Here is a 9287-nt window from a genome sequence, read left to right as displayed (position 1 = left end):
ACCCTGTGTTCTATGAATAGAACCCTGTGTTTTATGAATTAAATTATGTGTTCTCTGAATGGAAACCACCCGAAATCTATAAATATAACCATGTGTTCTATGAATAAAACCTTGTGTTCTATTAATAGAACCCTGTGTTCTATGAATGGAACCCTGTGTTCTATGAATAGAACCCTGTGTTTTATGAATGAAACCATGTGTTCTCTGAATGGAAACCACCCGTGATCTATAAATATAACCATCTGTTCTATGAATAAAACCTTGTGTTCTATGAATAGAACCCTGTGTTCTATAAATGGAACCCTGTGTTCTATGAATAAAACCCTGTGTTTTATTAATGAAATTATGTGTTCTCTGAATGAAAACTACCCGTGATCTATAAATATAACCATGTGTTCTATGAATAAAACCTTGTGTTCTATGTATAGAACCCTGTGTTCTATGAATGGAACCCTGTGTTCTATGAATTGAACCCTGTGTTTTATGAATGAAACCATGTGTTCTCTGAATGGAAACCACCCGTGATCTATAAATATAACCATCTGTTCTATGAATAAAACCATATCCCTATAGATTGTAAGCTTGCAGCAGGGCCCTCCTACCTCCGAGTCTGTCTGTTGTTACCCAGTTTGTCTTATCACTGTCTACTATTGTAAAGCGCAACGGAATCTGCTGCGCTATATAAGAAACTGTAAATAAATAAATAAATAAATAAATAAAACCTTGTGTTCTATGAATAGAACCCTGTGTTCTATAAATGGAACCCTGTGTTCTATGAATAAAACCCTGTGTTTTATTAATGAAATTATGTGTTCTCTGAATGAAAACCACCCGTGATCTATAAATATAACCATGTGTTCTATGAATAAAACCTTGTGTTCTATGTATAGAACCCTGTGTTCTATGAATGGAACCCTGTGTTATATGAATAGAACCCTGTGTTTTATGAATGAAACCATGTGTTCTCTGAATGGAAACCACCCGTGATCTATAAATATAACCATCTGTTCTATGAATAAAACCTTGTGTTCTATTAATAGAACCCTGTGTTCTATGAATGGAACCCTGTGTTCTATGAATAGAACCCTGTGTTTTATGAATGAAACCATGTGTTCTCTGAATGGAAACCACCCGTGATCTATAAATATAACCATGTGTTCTATGAATAAAACCTTGTGTTCTATTAATAGAACCCTGTGTTCTATGAATGGAACCCTGTGTTCTATGAATAGAACCCTGTGTTTTATGAATGAAACCATGTGTTCTCTGAATGGAAACCACCCGTGATCTATAAATATAACCATCTGTTCTATGAATAAAACCTTGTGTTCTATGAATAGAACCCTGTGTTCTATAAATGGAACCCTGTGTTCTATGAATAGAACACTGTGTTTTAGGAATGAAATTATGTGTTCTTTAAATGGAAACCACTCGTTTTCTATAAATATAACCATGTGTTCTATGAATAAAACCTTGTGTTCTATTAATAGAACCTTGTGTTCTATTAATAGAACCCTGTGTTCTATAAATGGAACCCTGTGTTCTATGAATAGAACACTGTGTTTTAGGAATGAATTTATGTGTTCTCTGAATGAAAACCACCCGTGATCTATAAATATAACCATCTTTTCTATGAATAAAACCTTGTGTTCTATGAATAGAACCCTGTGTTCTACAAATGGAACCCTGTGTTCTATGAATAGAACCCTGTGTTTTATGAATTAAATTATGTGTTCTCTGAATGGAAACCACCCGAAATCTATAAATATAACCATGTGTTCTATGAATAAAACCTTGTGTTCTATTAATAGAACCCTGTGTTCTATGAATGGAACCCTGTGTTCTATGAATAGAACCCTGTGTTTTATGAATGAAACCATGTGTTCTCTGAATGTAAACCACGCGTGATCTATAAATATAACCATCTGTTCTATGAATAAAACCTTGTGTTCTATGAATAGAACCCTGTGTTCTATAAATGGAACCCTGTGTTCTATGAATAAAACCCTGTGTTTTATTAATGAAATTATGTGTTCTCTGAATGAAAACCACCCGTGATCTATAAATATAACCATGTGTTCTATGAATAAAACCTTGTGTTCTATGTATAGAACCCTGTGTTCTATGAATGGAACCCTGTGTTCTATGAATAGAACCCTGTGTTTTATGAATGAAACCATGTGTTCTCTGAATGGAAACCACCCGTGATCTATAAATATAACCATCTGTTCTATGAATAAAACCTTGTGTTCTATGAATAGAACCCTGTGTTCTATAAATGGAACCCTGTGTTCTATGAATAGAACCCTGTGATTTATGAATGAAATTATGTGTTCTCTGAATGGAAACCACCCGTGATCTATAAATATAACCATGTGTTCTATGAATAAAACCTTGTGTTCTATTAATAGAAACCTGTGTTCTATGAATGGAACCCTGTGTTCTATGAATAGAACCCTGTGTTTTATGAATGAAACCATGTGTTCTCTGAATGGAAACCACCCGTGATCTATAAATATAACCATCTGTTCTATGAATAAAACCTTGTGTTCTATGAATAGAACCCTGTGTTCTATAAATGGAACCCTGTGTTCTATGAATAGAACACTGTGTTTTAGGAATGAAATTATGTGTTCTATGAATGGAAACCACCCATGATCTATAAATATAACCATGTGTTCTATGAATAAAACCTTGTGTTCTATTAATAGAACCCTGTGTTCTATGAATAAAACCCTGTGTTCTATGAATAGAACCCTGTGTTCTATAAATGGAACCCTGTGTTCTATGAATAGAACACTGTGTTTTAGGAATGAAATTATGTGTTCTCTGAATAGAAACCACCCGTGATCTATAAATATAACCATGTGTTCTATGAATAAAACCTTGTGTTCTATTAATAGAACCCTGTGTTCTATGAATAGAATCCTGTGTTTTATGAATGAAACCATGTGTTCTCTGAAAGGAAACCACCCGTGATCTATAAATATAACCATGTGTTCTATGAATAAAACCTTGTGTTCTATTAATAGAACCCTGTGTTCTATGAATGGAACCCTGTGTTCTATGAATAGAACCCTGTGTTTTATGAATGAAACCATGTGTTCTCTGAATGGAAACCACCCGTGATCTATAAATATAACCATCTGTTCTATGAATAAAACCTTGTGTTCTATGAATAGAACCCTGTGTTCTAGAAATGGAACCCTGTGTTCTATGAATAGAACCCTGTGTTTTATTAATGAAATTATGTGTTATCTGAATGAAAACCACCCGTGATCTATAAATATAACCATGTGTTCTATGAATAAAACCTTGTGTTCTATGTATAGAACCCTGTGTTCTATGAATGGAACCCTGTGTTCTATGAATAGAACCCTGTGTTCTATGAATAGAACCCTGTGTTTTAAGAATTAAATTATGTGTTCTCTGAATGGAAACCACCCAATAATCTATAAAAATAACCATGTGTTCTATGAATAAAACCTTGTGTTCTATTAATAGAACCCTGTGTTCTATGAATGGAACCCTGTGTTCTATGAATAGAACCCTGTGTTTTATGAATGAAACCATGTGTTCTCTGAATGGAAACCACCCGTGATCTATAAATATAACCATCTGTTCTATGAATAAAACCTTGTGTTCTATGAATAGAACCCTGTGTTCTATAAATGGAACCCTGTGTTCTATGAATAAAACCCTGTGTTTTATTAATGAAATTATGTGTTCTCTGAATGAAAACCACCCGTGATCTATAAATATAACCATGTGTTCTATGAATAAAACCTTGTGTTCTATGTATAGAACCCTGTGTTCTATGAATGGAACCCTGTGTTCTATGAATTGAAATCTGTGTTTTATGAATGAAACCATGTGTTCTCTGAATGGAAACCACCCGTGATCTATAAATATAACCATCTGTTCTATGAATAAAACCTTGTGTTCTATGAATAGAACCCTGTGTTCTATAAATGGAACCCTGTGTTCTATGAATAAAACCCTGTGTTTTATTAATGAAATTATGTGTTCTCTGAATGAAAAACCACCCGTGATCTATAAATATAACCATGTGTTCTATGAATAAAACCTTGTGTTCTATGTATAGAACCCTGTGTTCTATGAATGGAACCCTGTGTTATATGAATAGAACCCTGTGTTTTATGAATGAAACCATGTGTTCTCTGAATGGAAACCACCCGTGAACTATAAATATAACCATCTGTTCTATGAATAAAACCTTGTGTTCTATGAATAGAACCCTGTGTTCTATAAATGGAACCCTGTGTTCTATGAATAGAACCCTGTGTTTTATGAATGAAATTATGTGTTCTCTGAATGGAAACCACCCGTGATCTATAAATATAACCATGTGTTCTATGAATAAAACCTTGTGTTCTATTAATAGAACCCTGTGTTCTATGAATGGAACCCTGTGTTCTATGAATAGAACCCTGTGTTTTATGAATGAAACCATGTGTTCTCTGAATGGAAACCACCCGTGATCTATAAATATAACCATGTGTTCTATGAATAAAACCTTGTTTTCTATGAATAGAACCCTGTGTTCTATAAATGGAACCCTGTGTTCTATGAATAGAACCCTGTGTTTTATGAATGAAATTATGTGTTCTCTGAATGGAAACCACCCGTGATCTATAAATATAACCATGTGTTCTATGAATAAAACCTTGTGTTCTATTAATAGAACCCTGTGTTCTATGAATGGAACCCTGTGTTATATGAATAGAACCCTGTGTTTTATGAATGAAACCATGTGTTCTCTGAATGGAATCCACCCGTGATCTATAAATATAACCATCTGTTCTATGAATAAAACCTTGTGTTCTATGAATAGAACCCTGTGTTCTATAAATGGAACCCTGTGTTCTATGAATAGAACACTGTGTTTTAGGAATGAAATTATGTGTTCTTTAAATGGAAACCACTTGTTTTCTATAAATATAACCATGTGTTCTATGAATAAAACCTTGTGTTCTATTAATAGAACCTTGTGTTCTATTAATTGAACCCTGTGTTCTATAAATGGAACCCTGTGTTCTATGAATAGAACACTGTGTTTTAGGAATGAATTTATGTGTTCTCTGAATGAAAACCACCCGTGATCTATAAATATAACCATCTTTTCTATGAATAAAACCTTGTGTTCTATGAATAGAACCCTGTGTTCTACAAATGGAACCCTGTGTTCTATGAATAGAACCCTGTGTTTTATGAATTAAATTATGTGTTCTCTGAATGGAAACCACCCGGAATCTATAAATATAACCATGTGTTCTATGAATAAAACCTTGTGTTCTATTAATAGAACCCTGTGTTCTATGAATGGAACCCTGTGTTCTATGAATAGAACCCTGTGTTTTATGAATGAAACCATGTGTTCTCTGAATGGAAACCACCCGTGATCTATAAATATAACCATCTGTTCTATGAATAAAACCTTGTGTTCTATGAATAGAACCCTGTGTTCTATAAATGAAACCCTGTGTTCTATGAATAAAACCCTGTGTTTTATTAATGAAATTATGTGTTCTCTGAATGAAAACCACCCGTGATCTATAAATATAACCATGTGTTCTATGAATAAAACCTTGTGTTCTATGTATAGAACCCTGTGTTCTATGAATGGAACCCTGTGTTCTATGAATTGAAATCTGTGTTTTATGAATGAAACCATGTGTTCTCTGAATGGAAACCACCCGTGATCTATAAATATAACCATCTGTTCTATGAATAAAACCTTGTGTTCTATGAATAGAACCCTGTGTTCTATAAATGGAACCCTGTGTTCTATGAATAAAACCCTGTGTTTTATTAATGAAATTATGTGTTCTCTGAATGAAAACCACCCGTGATCTATAAATATAACCATGTGTTCTTTGAATAAAACCTTGTGTTCTATGTATAGAACCCTGTGTTCTATGAATGGAACCCTGTGTTATATGAATAGAACCCTGTGTTTTATGAATGAAACCATGTGTTCTCTGAATGGAAACCACCCGTGATCTATAAATATAACCATCTGTTCTATGAATAAAACCTTGTGTTCTATGAATAGAACCCTGTGTTCTATAAATGGAACCCTGTGTTCTATGAATAGAACCCTGTGTTTTATGAATGAAATTATGTGTTCTCTGAATGGAAACCACCCGTGATCTATAAATATAACCATGTGTTCTATGAATAAAACCTTGTGTTCTATTAATAGAACCCTGTGTTCTATGAATGGAACCCTGTGTTCTATGAATAGAACCCTGTGTTTTATGAATGAAACCATGTGTTCTCTGAATGGAAACCACCCGTGATCTATAAATATAACCATGTGTTCTATGAATAAAACCTTGTGTTCTATGTATAGAACCCTGTGTTCTATGAATGGAACCCTGTGTTCTATGAATAGAACCCTGTGTTTTATGAATGAAACCATGTGTTCTCTGAATGGAAACCACCCGTTATCTATAAATATAACCATAGGTTCTATGAATAAAACCTTGTTTTCTATGAATAGAACCCTGTGTTCTATAAATGGAACCCTGTGTTCTATGAATAGAACCCTGTGTTTTATGAATGAAATTATGTGTTCTCTGAATGGAAACCACCCGTGATCTATAAATATAACCATGTGTTCTATGAATAAAACCTTGTGTTCTATTAATAGAACCCTGTGTTCTATGAATGGAACCCTGTGTTATATGAATAGAACCCTGTGTTTTATGAATGAAACCATGTGTTCTCTGAATGGAATCCACCCGTGATCTATAAATATAACCATCTGTTCTATAAATAAAACCTTGTGTTCTATGAATAGAACCCTGTGTTCTATAAATGGAACCCTGTGTTCTATGAATAGAACACTGTGTTTTAGGAATGAAATTATGTGTTCTTTAAATGGAAACCACTCGTTTTCTATAAATATAACCATGTGTTCTATGAATAAAACCTTGTGTTCTATTAATAGAACCTTGTGTTCTATTAATTGAACCCTGTGTTCTATAAATGGAACCCTGTGTTCTATGAATAGAACACTGTGTTTTAGGAATGAATTTATGTGTTCTCTGAATGAAAACCACCCGTGATCTATAAATATAACCATCTTTTCTATGAATAAAACCTTGTGTTCTATGAATAGAACCCTGTGTTCTACAAATGGAACCCTGTGTTCTATGAATAGAACCCTGTGTTTTATGAATTAAATTATGTGTTCTCTGAATGGAAACCACCCGAAATCTATAAATATAACCATGTGTTCTATGAATAAAACCTTGTGTTCTATTAATAGAACCCTGTGTTCTATGAATGGAACCCTGTGTTCTATGAATAGAACCCTGTGTTTTATGAATGAAACCATGTGTTCTCTGAATGGAAACCACCCGTGATCTATAAATATAACCATCTGTTCTATGAATAAAACCTTGTGTTCTATGAATAGAACACTGTGTTCTATAAATGGAACCCTGTGTTCTATGAATAAAACCCTGTGTTTTATTAATGAAATTATGTGTTCTCTGAATGAAAAACCACCCGTGATCTATAAATATAACCATGTGTTCTATGAATAAAACCTTGTGTTCTATGTATAGAACCCTGTGTTCTATGAATGGAACCCTGTGTTATATGAATAGAACCCTGTGTTTTATGAATGAAACCATGTGTTCTCTGAATGGAAACCACCCGTGAACTATAAATATAACCATCTGTTCTATGAATAAAACCTTGTGTTCTATGAATAGAACCCTGTGTTCTATAAATGGAACCCTGTGTTCTATGAATAGAACCCTGTGTTTTATGAATGAAATTATGTGTTCTCTGAATGGAAACCACCCGTGATCTATAAATATAACCATGTGTTCTATGAATAAAACCTTGTGTTCTATTAATAGAACCCTGTGTTCTATGAATGGAACCCTGTGTTCTATGAATAGAACCCTGTGTTTTATGAATGAAACCATGTGTTCTCTGAATGGAAACCACCCGTGATCTATAAATATAACCATGTGTTCTATGAATAAAACCTTGTTTTCTATGAATAGAACCCTGTGTTCTATAAATGGAACCCTGTGTTCTATGAATAGAACCCTGTGTTTTATGAATGAAATTATGTGTTCTCTGAATGGAAACCACCCGTGATCTATAAATATAACCATGTGTTCTATGAATAAAACCTTGTGTTCTATTAATAGAACCCTGTGTTCTATGAATGGAACCCTGTGTTATATGAATAGAACCATGTGTTTTATGAATGAAACCATGTGTTCTCTGAATGGAATCCACCCGTGATCTATAAATATAACCATCTGTTCTATGAATAAAACCTTGTGTTCTATGAATAGAACCCTGTGTTCTATAAATGGAACCCTGTGTTCTATGAATAGAACACTGTGTTTTAGGAATGAAATTATGTGTTCTTTAAATGGAAACCACTTGTTTTCTATAAATATAACCATGTGTTCTATGAATAAAACCTTGTGTTCTATTAATAGAACCTTGTGTTCTATTAATTGAACCCTGTGTTCTATAAATGGAACCCTGTGTTCTATGAATAGAACCCTGTGTTTTATGAATGAAATTATGTGTTCTCTGAATGGAAACCACCCGTGATCTATAAATATAACCATGTGTTCTATGAATAAAACCTTGTGTTCTATTAATAGAACCCTGTGTTCTATGAATGGAACCCTGTGTTCTATGAATAGAACCCTGTGTTTTATGAATGAAACCATGTGTTCTCTGAATGGAAACCACCCGTGATCTATAAATATAACCATGTGTTCTATGAATAAAACCTTGTGTTCTATGTATAGAACCCTGTGTTCTATGAATGGAACCCTGTGTTCTATGAATAGAACCCTGTGTTTTATGAATGAAACCATGTGTTCTCTGAATGGAAACCACCCGTGATCTATAAATATAACCATAGGTTCTATGAATAAAACCTTGTTTTCTATGAATAGAACCCTGTGTTCTATAAATGGAACCCTGTGTTCTATGAATAGAACCCTGTGTTTTATGAATGAAATTATGTGTTCTCTGAATGGAAACCACCCGTGATCTATAAATATAACCATGTGTTCTATGAATAAAACCTTGTGTTCTATTAATAGAACCCTGTGTTCTATGAATGGAACCCTGTGTTATATGAATAGAACCCTGTGTTTTATGAATGAAACCATGTGTTCTCTGAATGGAATCCACCCGTGATCTATAAATATAACCATCTGTTCTATGAATAAAACCTTGTGTTCTATGAATAGAACCCTGTGTTCTATAAA

The sequence above is a fragment of the Crinia signifera genome, unplaced genomic scaffold (genome assembly GCF_055691185.1).
Source record: "Crinia signifera unplaced genomic scaffold, ASM5569118v1 HAP2_SCAFFOLD_61, whole genome shotgun sequence".
NCBI classification, from domain to species: Eukaryota; Metazoa; Chordata; class Amphibia; order Anura; family Myobatrachidae; genus Crinia; species Crinia signifera.
The sequence above is the reverse complement of the archived record's forward strand: the minus strand, read 5'-3'. Positions refer to the sequence as shown.